Below are 12,759 nucleotides of genomic sequence, written 5' to 3' on the forward strand. Positions count from 1 at the left end.
GCACTTCAATTATACAAGCAATACTAAATACCTTTCATTACTGCACTTGAATTATACAAGCAGTATTGAAACACCTTTCATTACTACACTTCAATTATACAAGCAATACTAAATACCTTTCATTACTGCACTTAAATTATACAAGCAGTATTGAAACACCTTTCATTACTACACTTCAATTATACAAGCAATACTAAATACCTTTCATTACTGCACTTAAATTATACAATTGATACTGAAATACCTTTCATTACTACATTTCAATTATACAATTAATACTGAAATACCTTTCATTACTACACTTCAATTATACAAGTAATACTGAAATACCTTTCATTACTACACTTCAATTATACAAGTAATACTGAAATACCTTTCATTGCTACACTTCAATTATACAATTAATACTGAAATACCTTTCATTACTACACTTCAATTATACAAGCAATACTAAATACCTTTCATTACTGCACTTGAATTATAAAAGCAATACTGAAATACCTTTCATTACTACACTTCAATTATACAAGCAATACTAAATACCTTTCATTACTGCACTTGAATTATACAAGCAATACTGAAATACCTTTCATTACTACACTTAAATTATAAAAGCAATACTGAAATATCTTTCATTACTAAACTTTTGCGAGCAAGGAAATGTGGTGATGGAATTTATACGAATGTGTGTGTGTGTCTGTGCACACATTTTAAATATGCAAGTACTTGAAATTCTCTCGTGCCTCATATCTTCTAATAATTATAGAAATATTTTATACACGTGGGAAGTGTCTAGATATTCATTCTTCACTCAGCATACTAAAATAATTTCCTGGCTATCTGCGAAACTAAAATAAGCCACATATAAAGAAACGGAATGCGATATTGATACTACACGCAGAGAGATTACAAGACGGCAGAAGGCGTTAAACAGAAAACAATAATTGAAAAACGACAAAACAAATTTCAACTCAAAATGTATTCCACAGCTTTTATATGCACAACGAACGAGCTTCTACGTGGCGATATTAAAATCGGCATGCAGAACAAGGTTCGAAAACATCAATCCCATGATTCCACACCGTGCATACGAGAACAGTGAAACATACCATGATAAAAACACAACTTACGAAGGAACGTGGCTGTATCACGTTACAGTTCTTAAACTTTATTTTCCTCACATATATCTTAATGTCTCAAGAGTCGTTGTAATTCTGTTCATTTTGAACGTATATACATACATATACAAATAGTGCACGTTAAGGCGCCACCTACCAACAGACAGAACCCTATATTCACTAATCTTTCTGTGAAAACACAAACAAACAGTAGCAGTAAAAACTCCTTACTTACACGGATAACTCATCCTTTACAGAACAAAACTGCACCCAGAATTTTGATTACACGTACAACACCAAAGGACAGTTTTACATAAACCTAAATACAGTAAATTGAACGCCACCTAGAAACATTACAAGGAAACTGAAAACTCTTGTAGAAAATAGTCAACATTTAATGTTTTATTTGGCAGGCAGGAACAAATTTACATTCCAAAGGATTTACGTAAAATACAAATTTCAATATTTTCAGGACACGCCTTAAAAGCAATACTTTAATGACTCCTAAACGGTTGAGAATCCTGCAAGTCCACTTAAAAATTAAAGTCGCAGGGGTAATCCTACTGAAGTGAGTAAACAACTAACAACTTATTCCCCAATACTTGAAGCTTAACTATGCAACGAACAGCCACCCTACCCCGTTTAAAATAGCAAGGGATCATTTTAAAATAAATGTATCGTAATGCATTAAATAACAACATATTTCTCAGCCTTGCAACCATAGTTTTAAGACAATATTTACATCTATTGCGAAATATTTGATACGTTAGAAATGTTTGTATTAACCAGCCCAGATAAGTAATGCCACACCTTAATAATTTAATTATCTGCCACGTGTTATTTACTACAACGTAACGTAAGCACTTTCAAAATTATGGTAGTTAATCTTTGTTTTACAGTATACATAAATGCTACCCTATAGACCGCTTGACAAAATAAATGTTCAAAGTATTCTACATTTATCTGCAGTCAATGTTAGTTTCTTCAGTAATACCATATGTTAGGAATACCTTAAATTTATCTGTTGTTAATGTTGAATTCTTCACTCTTTCAGGTAATACGTTTGTTTGTTTGTTTTGAATTTCGCGCAAAGCTACACGAGGGCTATCTGCGCTAGCCGTCCCTAATTTAGCAGTGTAAGACTAGAGGGAAGGCAGCTAGTCATCACCACGCACCGCCAACTCTTTGGATACTCTTTTACCAACGAATAGTGGGATTGACTGACACATTATAACGCCCCCACGGTTAAAAGGGCGAACATGTTTGGTGTGACGGGGATTCGAACCCGCGACCCTCAGATTGCGAGTCTAGCGCCCTAACCACCTGGCCATGCCGAGCCCAGCTAATACATTATATTAGGAATGCCATATATTTATCTTTAATTACGGCTGATTTCTTCAGTCTTTCCGCTAATACATTATATTAGGAATGCCATATATTTATCCATAATTACGGCTGATTTCTTCAGTCTTTCCGCTAATACATTATATTAGGAATGCCATATATTTATCTATAATTACGGCTGATTTCTTCAGTCTTTCCGCTAATACATTATATTAGGAATGCCATATATTTATCCATAATTACGGCTGATTTCTTCAGTCTTTCCGATAGTTCTTTGTGCAAGTCATCATCATGACCTGCAGCATGTTATGACGTATCTACTAGTCTAAACACAAGAGTTACTGTGTTAGACCAAAGACTTTGAACATATAGATATACTGTACACATAGTGTATGATAACAAAACTGACAACTATAATCTCATCTTTTTTTTTACTGGTCCAGAGGATTTTCATTAATTAACAATTCTTCTTAATTGAAGCCTATAGACTGTGCCAGTAGAAAAAATAAATGTGGTTAACTGATTATCTGTCATATTGTGATGTGATGCGCCCCTACAGTCATTTTCCTATAATTGTAGTTACGATTCTGGCTGATTCAGGCCTCCTTTTGGTCTAACCTCAAGGTCATGCCAAGCCCGAGAGAGGCTAACAGTGCAAAAATAACACATTTACTACACGTGATAGCCAACAATATTTAATAAGTATGAAATAACTATAACATATATAATGTAGCTGCCATATTTGGAATCCTTCTTCTTTATTTTTCGCAGTTTGTAAGCCCGCTGATGTAATAGTTCTTACAGGTTATTTTCAAATGATATGAAATATACAAAAAATGGAAACGTTATCTCCTGTAAGCTATTTAAATCAAGTTTAATATCAGTTCTAAGCAAAATGCACACAGTAAAACTGACATAACGCTTATTATCCCAACATTACAGTTGGTTTGGAAAATATTTTATTATTATGTATTATCTCACTAATCCAATGTAAAGCAACTTGATCATGAAGAAATGTAAAAATTACGTACCCTATTGACAGGAAAAAATATATATTGAACTACTTTTGGCGTATGAAATTAAAATTTGTGTCAAATACTAAAACATATATACCGGAATATGGATAACACCTTATAAAAATTATGTTTTACCGGTTAACAGTATTTAATACTTGACTTCAAACGCAGTATCTGTGTGTAAAATTTTAAGTTTGATGTACCAAATTACAGTAGTATGTGGATGTCCACCTCACAGTGATGTTACCTAATAATAATAATACAAAAGTGTGTGTGTGTGTGTGTGTATAACAGACAAACAGACATACATACATACGCACTGCAAAATTAAATTATTTCGGTCTAACCGTATAAAAAAAAATGCGTTTTATTATTTTGTTTTTGACATCACAGATATTCGACTATATGAGAAATATTTTTATAATATTCCTCATGAAATATTAACTTGCTTTGAACAAACAGGTCAAACAATACAGGAATAAATTACGTTTCTTTTTCTAGTACTCAACAGTTGCACGTATGTTTGCTTGACAGCTTCATAAGCTTCGTGATATTTGCCAGGTTCATAAAAAACACAACATCTTAGGAAACACGCTGACATTACGATATCACATTTCTGCAGTAGTCAGGGCCCTGGTTTTAATATAATATCTGATATTCCAATTTTAAACTGATGCGTTCAGAAGAGTATTAATCAATAAAACTCTGCTATTTTGCGCAGTGGTGCCCTCTATTGGTATGCAATCGTCTGGGAGAAATAATTCTTGTTCATAAAATTTCTTAGAAAAGTGTCCAACTTTTGCTATCTTTTATCGTCACAAAGTTAATTCCATACCAGTATTAATGTGTGAAAGCTAAATAACCTATGTTTGTTTGTGTCATTTTCTAAGTAAGTGTTTAGATCTATAAGAACGTAGGAATTTTTTTTCTTAGATTATTTATATTTATTTCATTAAAAAAGACCATTACTTGATAAAAGATATATCTGAATGGCTGCCAAACTTGGCCTTACTATCATCTTTTTATTTAGAAGTAGTCTAGTGAAAAAAAACCCATCCTTATTATAAAAAACTGAAGTAACGAGAACTTGTAGAATTGCAATAGTTAATGTTTTATTTATTATGCAGCGAAAAGTTTTAGATCAAAGCCATATTGGGCTATCTGTTGAGGCCACCGCGGGTAATCGAACCACGGACTTTAGCGTTGTAAGTTCGTAGACTTACCGCTGTCCTACATCATGCCTGCAACAAGAGGATACAAGCAAGAACGGTTGCGTAAGAGGTCATAAGTGGGTTTAATGTCAGAATGTTAATTTACATACAAATTCATTGTCAGTTTGTCCAATTCGAATATAATCTCATTCAGTCATCATCACATCAAAAACTGTAGTTTCTACAAAAGAAAAGCCTTCTAGTTTACTTCCGACTTAGTACAGGATCCAGAGTAATGAAAGAATCTTCCAAGCAAGCTCTGACCTCTCACTTAAAAACATGTGCCCTTCGTACATCAACACATTAAATAACAAATGTTTTAATATGTATAGAGTAATCATATGACAAAAATACTCACACCAATTTTCTTCATATACCACAAGTCCATAACAGTATACAAAAATGACAGATTACATTAAATAGTATATCTAATTCTCTTAACCTCTTTGTTTGTTTTTGAATTTCGCACAAAGCTACAAGAGGGCTATCTGTGCTAGCCGTCCCTAATTTAGCAGTGAAAGACTAGAGGGAAGGTAGCTAGTCATCATCACCCACCGCCAACTCTTGGGCTACTCTTTTACCAACAAATAGTGGGATTGGCCGTCACATTATAACATTTTACTCTTAGATGTCCGGTTTTAGATACCTAACTTCATCGCGGGTGGGAATTCTTAACTTCAAACGATGGCACATTCTAATAGAATCTGTACACTTGTGTATGCTGTACATCTCACTTAAGAATGTCTCAGACACCTGTGTATCTAACTCAAGACTGTCTCAAAAACACCCGTGTTTCTAACTTGTGGCTGTCCCAAAGAAAAGACACCTGTATATCTAACTCAAGACTACATCAAAGCCACCTCTGTATCTTAAACCAATACTATATCAAAGTCACCTGTGTATCTAACTTATGACTGTGTATTTAACTCAAGACTATATCAAATACACCTCTGTATCTTAAATCAATACTATATCAAAGTTACCTGTGTATCTAACTCATGACTGTGTATTTAACTCAAGACTATATCAAATACACCTCTGTATCTAACCCATGACTGTATATTTAACTCAAGACTCAAAGACACCCGAGAATCTAATTCAAGACTATATCAAAGTCACCTGTGTATCTAACCCATGACTATGTATTTAACTCAAGACTCAAAGACACCCGAGAATCTAATTCAAGACTATATCAAAGTCACCTGTGTATCTAACCCATGACTATGTATTTAACTCAAGACTCAAAGACACCTTACCTATTGATGAATCTCTTCATGATACAGGAAGGGCTAACTGCTCTTTACAGTATAATTTAGATACCTTGACGCAGTGGTATGTCGTCGTGGCGCCACGGGCGACTTGTTTAAGTAACTTTATACAGTTTCATCCACACGCGTTTTAAATTTCACGGACATCATTAATACATTTGAAAAGTGCGGATCTGATTGACAAAGACATAGCATGATTACTGTATAAACCACATGAAAAGTGCGGATCTGATTGACAAAGACATAGCATGATTACTGTATAAACCACATGAAAAGTGCCGATCTGATTGACAAAGACATAACATGATTACTGTATAAACCACGCTTACACTGTAAAATATCAATGCAGAGTGTAAGATACGCGATATACAGACGAACTAATACACCAACTTCTCGAACAATACCACACACACATATCTTACCCTATGCTTCCCGAAACACTTACTTTCCAACGTAGTGCTGACACTCAGCTGTTTGAATTAATACAATATCCAGATTTCCTTATGTGTTGTTAACATAGGATGTACAATAGGGGTTTCTGTGCTGTGCCAGCTGCACAGATCAACCCCGAATGTTCACGTTACAAGCACCAAGTTTGCCGCTGAGCCATCGAGGGTTGCGCAACATGCAGAATCCACCTTGTTTTCAAACCACAGGACGGCCTTTTAGATCACTAGCTAGCATCGCACATTTTTAGTACATTACGGTCGGTCATATCTATTTTAAAACTCGTGGTTTTCAGTGCTTAGCAGTCGCTTATTTTTTCTTCTGTTTTTCTCCCCCCCCCCCTGATAAGTGTTTCCTGTTGACTCTGCTATAAATCTAGAGACAAAAATAAAACAAATAGCGAAATCGGGTGTCTTGTTATTTGTTTAATTGTTATGATTGTACATTTTCAAAACTTGAATTTGGTGGTTCGCCGTCTTGTTGAGAAAATATAAGACGAACTTACTGAGCTGAAACTGAGCTTGAGCTAATTTAGGGGATAACAGGCGCAGATTAAAAACAACATGAATCCTTCGAATTTTCAGCCTAGCCTGTTTTGTTTTCTGTCACACTTGTATTACTGAAATTAGCAAGTCAACGATTATGAGTACCTGTAATACAAACTAAATTAAACTTTTTTCATTATCAACAGTAATATTTTTTACACATAAAATTACAAATAGAACTGTTAACAAAGAGAGAGAGAGAGAGAAAGTGATATAAAATACATATCGTAAAATTGCTGGCTGCAGAAAGCTTCAAACATAATTTATTAAATTCGTTTAGGAGGAATAAGAAAATACAACTCGTCTCATTCTATGGACAAGCAAACATGACCATAGCTGGAGTCATTTCTACATTAATTTATGTTAATTAATGCACTATGTAAATTTTTTGGAAATTGTATAGTTTTAAGTATTTGTTTTCAACATGGAACGGTGGCCATTATGTAGGTTGTGTGATACACAAGAGACGGCAAAGCGAGCACGTGCTAATGAGACTAGTTTTGTTAAATATATATATATATATATTACACAGCTGCCTATATATATATACAAATTTCAACCCGGTAACGATTAATAACAGCGACAGGTGCACAAACAACGGGGTCCTTAGATTGGTCACTTCTTGAAAACCAAAACTAAGAGTGACTCAGCACCATTCAAAATACGCAAAAAAAGTGTGTTCCACGTGATGAATTTTAATTATGAAATATGATCTCAATTGATGCATACATTATAGATTGACAATAGCAAATACAGTTGTACCAGCACAGATAAATGTAAAGTATAAGACAAAAATGCGTTTTATAGGTTGCAGTATTTCGTACGTACACGAAGCTACAAATACTAAATAAACATGAATGATTTTCTTGACAGGGTAAAACGTGACAGGATGAAGTCTCGTGAAGATTTCGGTTTCATTTTGATGCCTGAAGATTACTGCACAGATATGGTCCATCGTTTCGTGTATAAACATCAAAATGACGCTAACGCCTAATTCTGGTATCAAAATCTGGACAACTCTTGTGCGTCGTTATTTCGACAGTTTTATTCGTCGCGTGTTGAAGGTCAAGTAAAGAAACAATTTTACCCAATTCTTGTTAACATCAGCCGTTCTGAGATTAGGCCAATAAAAACAAAACCAGAGTGTACGATGTTGTTTTTCTTCCATAGCTGTTTAATTTGAGGAGGGAGGAGCTTTGATATCGACCAGAAGCTAAGGCTCTCCTCTTCGACCACTCACGGATTTCAAACAATTCCTTCCCATACTGCACTGGCTGTTCACGCCTCGGCCTTAATGAGCACGACCAGTTTAAGAACGTTAACTAAATATACCCCCCTTGTGTAATGTGTGTAACAGCATGTACAGACAAATAATCGATAGAGAATTGAACATTTTGAATTGAGCACCTGGTGGTGGACTAATCAACTTCAAGTTCTACGATAGAAATAGGTGCCATTTATTCAACGGATGCGCCCATTATTATGAGATTAATTTGCTACACTTTCAAAATTTCTATGCAAAAATATGCTTATTCGGTTACTGAAACTAATTTCCTAACATCCATAACTTTAACGAGTTTTATTGATTTCATGTAAACAACGGCCTCAAGGAACATCGTAAATTACCATCATTGACTCAAACTGCTATATGCTTAAAAGTTTAATCTCACACGACGAAGGTTTTTTTTAAAACAAACAGCCCTTCACCTTATCGCACGATCACCCCTATCGTTCGCAATTTAACTTCTAAGCGATTCAAGCTAAGTAAACAAAAGCACAACAATATTTACACGAATAAATCAATAAAGTATCTATGAACAACAGTTCTGGTCTCATCAATTCTACCACTAACATGAAGCCTCCTACTACAGCATATAACCCATGGCAAACACTACTAAGTTAACAAACGGTAACACACAGTCTCTAGCAAGAACAAGAGCTTTTAGAAGGCTTAAACCCACGAGCTTTAATTGTGTACCTGTCTAAACATGTACATCTCTGTCAGGCGCTCATAATTTCAACTGAAAACCTACTTTTCTGGCAGTAAATAATCATAAACAAAATTATGTCATATTTTGATACTGTGACCAAATAAACATTAAATTTTACTGACATTTCAACTTTTATCTTCCAAAGGATGATTCCTCCAAAACATCATTTGAATCACGTCGTGTGCTTCGTTACAATTGTCAACTTTCTGTTAAAAGATACAGTAACCAATTCGTGTACAGTAATAAAAGGGAGAGAAGAGAAAACACGAAACGAATACTCCTTCCCTGAAACACTCAGATTCGTTTACAGTCACTTTCTAATGCGAACGTACGGAAATATAATAATTATTTTCATTTTATTTTATGGTAAACAAAATATCTTGGTAAATCACTAGCTTATGTTATAGAAATAATTCCAGTCAATTTTTCGTTTGATTTGTAGCCGAAAATATCTTAGTCAGTCATTGGTTTCTGTTACAAGAATATCTTAGTCAGTCGTTTATGTTACAAAAATGGCTTAGTCAGCTGTTCCTTTATGTTACAAGAATATCTTAATCATTCGTTTCAGCTACAGAAAATATCTTAATCAGTTATTCGTTTCTGTTACAAGAATATCGTAGTCAGCTGTTCCTTTATGTTACAAGAATATCTTAATCAGTCATTCGTTTCTGTTAGAGAAAATATTTTGATCAGTAATTCGTTTATGTTAGAGAAAATATCTTGATCAGTAATTCGTTTATGTTAGAGAAAATATCTTGATCAGTAATTCGTTTCTGTTACAGAAAATGTCTTAGTCAGCTGTTCCTTTCTATTACAAGAATATCTTAGTCATTCGTTTCTGTTAGAGAAAATATCTTAATCAGTTATTCGTTTCTGTTAGAGAAAATATCTTAATCAGTTATTCGTTTCTGTTACAGAAAATGTCTTAGTCAGTTGTTCCTTTGTGTTACAGAAAATGTCTTAGTCAGTTGTTCCTTTGTGTTACAAGAATATCTTAGTCATTCGTTTCTGTTACAGAAAATGTCTAGTCAGCTGTTCCTTTCTATTACAAGAATATCTTAGTCATTCGTTTCTGTTACAGAAAATATCTTAATCAGTTATTCGTTTCTGTTACAGAAAATATCTTAATCAGTTGTTCCTTTATGTTACAAGAATATCTTACTCATTCGTTTCTGTTACTGAAAATATCTTAATCAGTTGTTCCTTTATGTTACAAGAATATCTTACTCATTCGTTTCTGTTACAGAAAATATCTTAATCAGTTATTCGTTTCTGTTACAGAAAATGTCTTAGTCAGTTGTTCCTTTGTGTTACAAGAATATCTTAGTCATTCATACATGTCACAGAATATATATACGTAAATCATACGTTTAACTTGCTACAAAAAAGCCTCAGAAAATCGTCTAATATATCTTACATAAACTTTCCAATTAATACTTAATTTATATTACAGAAAAAGTTTCAATCAATTACTCATTTGATTTATAAAAGTTTCAATCATTCGGTTACGTTACGGAAAATGGAATCAACATATCCTTCGTTTAACTGTCACATAATATTTTTCAATCATTTGTTTATTTTACAGAAGATGTTTCCGCAAGCATTCGTTTATTTTAAAGAAAATGTTTCTGTCAACCATTCTTTTATTTTACAGAAATTTTTTTTGTCAATCATTCGTCTATTTTACAGCAAATCTTTGCGCTAATCATTCGTTTATTTTACAGCAAATGTTTTTGTCAACCATTGTTATTTTACAGAAAATATTTCCGTCAATCACTTATATCTCATAGTATTTTTCAGTCAGTCAGTCGTTTGATTTATGTTACACAAAACGGGATAGCTAATCATATGTTTAACTCATGATACTGAAATCTCATTGTGTAACTAAATTTCACCAAAGTTGAAAAATATAACTGGGTCCATTACTTAATGTAACTAAATTTGGGTAAAATTATGTACTTTGTTTTTGATTACGCTTAATATTATGTGAGTTAAGTTCGAAGTCTCATTTTTAAGAGCTATAACCCCGACTACAGTTAAGCCATCTGTCCAAGAGGCGAGAACCATCTTGGTTTTAAGAGTTCGCGGGTGCTTCATTCAAGTAAGTATATGGATACGTGAATGGTGATGTCGGAAACCCTCATTTTGTAGCTCTAGAGTTTTGTTAATAAAGCAACAGCAAGAGAGAGAGAATAAAAAGGTGTATGAGAAGAAAGCCATGTGATGTGAGGGCTAGGACTAGTTTCTAATAACCCGTTTGTCCCCTTAGGAACAGAAAGCAATGCATGACTGCCTGAGGCCTTCTTCACTCGTTATTGAGAATCGACTTTAGTGAAGAAAGGGTTGCGTATCGCGGCTGTAACTTCTAGCTGGCGGCGTTGTATGAATCAATAAGTGTTTACCCCTTTCCTTCCTTCTGTCAACGATAAGCCTTTCTGAAAGAGCTGGGATTTTATTTATTTATTTTTTGGTCAGAGAAGGATGACATGTAATAACAGTAAATGTAGTGTATTTTTGTTCATGTCTTGTACACAGAGTCGACAAATATAAAATCCCAACACAGAAAAATAAATAATCCAAAACATGAACCGATGACTGCAAAAATAAGAAGCATATCAAGGTCAAAGTGTAAATTGTACAACTACAACGATTCTCATCATTACTTTAAAAAAGTGTTTGTCACAGTGAAATACGCGGCCCCCTTGGTGGTCGAGAAGCTTTTTCTAAGGGACCGCCAAGAAATGGGCCGAAAACAAAGATGCTGAATTAATTTTAATTCTAAATAAACAATAAGCAGATAAAAATTATGTTGAATTAATTAAATTACAAGATTGCTTCATATTTTAAAACGAAAATAAGATAACCTTACATACAATTAAGTGCGTAATTAATTGCTCATCAGTCTACAAATTTAACCCAAACGTAATAAACTGCTAATGGTCTAATTATAATACATATAAATTTATAAGAAAAGGCCACATTAAATTACAAACATACAATTTAATAGAAAAAGTACTTCATAGATATCATTAAAGTTCATTTGTAATTATTTTTTAAATTGATAAATCACATTTTAAGGTATTTCTATAGGTTGGGGGCCTCAAAATTATTTATTCACATCAAGGGAACCTCAGACTAAAAGAGTTTGAGAACCACTGGTTTAAAGGATGAACTGATCTACAGTGTTGTGTAGTTCTTTTAAAGAAGAATAACGGGGTGAGATGGCGCTTTTGTGGCATCTTGAAATGCGCATGTCCATGGGTAAGCAATGACCTAGAGGCATGAAATATGTGGATATAAATAAACAAGACGACAACTTCAACAACTCTAGTTGTGATTGTTTAATTTTAATAAAGAAACTTTGCGACCTCTGCTATCTTACGACAGATACCTCTACTGAAACTGTCAAAATATATTATGTTGGCAGTTACACAGTTACTTACTCGTGTGGTGTGTCTGTATTTTTTAAGAGCTATCAGTTCTACAAGCTAACGACTTAATGAAATAAAAAATACAGATTCACCTCAGATAAGAAACTGTGTAACTGCCAACCGAATATATTTTGACAAACGTCGTTAGTTTGTAGAACTGGCGAGTTTATACACTAACAAGTTTGTAAAACAAACTGAATATCGTGTATCTAAATTAAAAACATCTTGATTTTTCGATACAATGAAGATAAATCAATAAAATATATGAGGAAAATACCAAAAAAGTCTTACTTAGTATGTTAAAAAGGGTTAAGAAAAGTCTCCGGAATACGTCATTCTTGTGCATTTAAAGTCTTTATGTTTGTTTGTTTTTGAATTTCGCGCAAAG

The 12,759-nt window shown here is 33.7% G+C and overlaps 1 long non-coding RNA gene across 1 annotated transcript in view; it reads right to left on the minus strand.

Moving 5' to 3' along the window:
• LOC111086805 overlaps positions 1 to 6,705 on the minus strand; it is a 14,117-nt gene extending 7,412 nt beyond the window's left edge. Inside the window, exon 1 of the long non-coding RNA XR_002611519.1 lies at positions 6,403 to 6,705. This is a non-coding gene — a long non-coding RNA (uncharacterized LOC111086805). The remainder of the gene's footprint in view (positions 1 to 6,402) is intronic.
• Positions 6,706 to 12,759: the final 6,054 nt, after the last annotated feature.

Source organism: Limulus polyphemus, unplaced genomic scaffold (assembly GCF_000517525.1).
Source record: "Limulus polyphemus unplaced genomic scaffold, Limulus_polyphemus-2.1.2 Scaffold1447, whole genome shotgun sequence".
Taxonomy (NCBI): Eukaryota; Metazoa; Arthropoda; class Merostomata; order Xiphosura; family Limulidae; genus Limulus; species Limulus polyphemus.